This window comes from Strongylocentrotus purpuratus, unplaced genomic scaffold, assembly GCF_000002235.5.
Source record: "Strongylocentrotus purpuratus isolate Spur 01 unplaced genomic scaffold, Spur_5.0 spur5_scaffold_3, whole genome shotgun sequence".
NCBI classification, from domain to species: Eukaryota; Metazoa; Echinodermata; class Echinoidea; order Camarodonta; family Strongylocentrotidae; genus Strongylocentrotus; species Strongylocentrotus purpuratus.
In genome coordinates, this window is record NW_022145609.1 from 21400303 (window position 1) to 21402102 (window position 1800).

The window sequence follows — 1800 nt, forward strand, 5'->3', positions numbered from 1 at the left end:
CTTCTTAGCTCAGCCATTTACTTAGTAAATTTCTTACTTATTCTATTAAAGTATTGAATTGAATACCGGCCCTTCTCCGTGAGCCCATAAGATACCTGCTAAGAAAAGTTGTGGTTTATTTTATGTATTCTTGCTGAACACTTGCTATTAACTTAAAGCCATTTTTTAGTACTGGATGTGAAGCTTTATTTCAAGAAAGGAGGAAGGGAGGCACGACGGCTCAGTGACAGTGGTAGAGCGTTGGTTTCCTAACCTGAAGGTGCTGGGTTCGAAACCAAGTCAATGCCATAATGCCCTTTGGGAAGTCACTCAGAGAGGACTTAATAAAGTCGTTGGTCCCCTGCTTACTTACTTACAAGCATACACATGAATTCTTAGCATTTAGGTCAAACAAACAAATAAGATTTTTGTTTAAGTTAGAATGAATATGTAACCCTTTATGTAACAATTATGAGTTCTATATTTTAGGCCAGCCAAATGTAACACAATATTGCTAAAACACTCCATTTTCCAATCAAATGGCTAGATTCTTTCTACAAAACACACCGGTAATAAAAATGAGTAAGAACCTTGATTACAAATGTCCATTAATATGGTAATAAAAATTGCAAACAGTAATGATGTTTATGGGTATAACAAACAGTTCTATGAAATATTTTAAAGATCCTGACAAATTCACTCATCAAATCAGGCTAAAATGCAGACTATGAAAATATGTTAAAATGTAAAACAAGAAAAGTAATCGAAATAAAATTGTAAGCAAATCAAACATTTGTAATGCAAGGAATATCACACACAGTAAAGGAGTTTAAAATGCTAGTAGCCATATAAATGGAACCTAAATGAAATTTGTTTGGCTCTTTCTCATGCTCCAGAGAGAAAAATAAAGTTTAGAGACCTGGAAGCTCTGATATAAAATTAGAATTAACTTTATATACCAGTACCTATTAAAATCTTTTGTTCTTTCTGGCAAGATTCATAACAATTTGTAAGGACATCTAAAGGGGAAGGGCCTTCCTTGAATTAAGTTTCCTTTGATCGAAGCAAAGAAATGAGAGAAAAAGAATCAGAAATTTTTAGGAAAACCTGACAAAGGATGAGTTTGGATGTTGTAATATTTCGGTTCCTTTGTGAGAAGAAGCTGTACATTTTTTTTCTTCCGAGAGTTTTCTTTCAAGAAATGATTGTTCAAACCTATTATGACATGTTTTTACAAACCCCTCAATCCCCTACAGATTCTCTACATTAAGAACAAATAAGGTGGTCCCTTTTTTTAACTCTCAGTTTTAAAAAAATAATACAAAAAAATATGTATTTATAAATGGATGGCTGCTCTGTTGGATCAAATGCAACTTTTAAAATTTACATTTTTTCTCACAGATTGAATTTTCCTGTCTCCGATACGGGTTGCTTATTTTTTAATGTTTTTATTACATGAATGACAAACAAGATATCTGAGTGAACTTGCAACCTGACAAAAGACAACTTTCTCATGATGGACAGATACATAATATAATCAACCCAATAGAACTTGGGAATCTTCAGGTACACTGGCTATAACCGAGTACATAATGAACAGTACAAGTAATAGATGATCATTTGCATAAAAAAACATATAAAAAACCTTCCTTTAGTCATAAGGAATTGCATCTACTTTGATATCGAGGGGTCAGTGACACAAAGACGTAACTCTATTTTGGCCATTTTGAGAAAAAGTGGTTTATGTGTCACTGAGCACTTGGGCCTTGAGGAGTTAAGTCTATGTTCACTAGCCATTGACTTCAATGGGTTGTCGGGTGG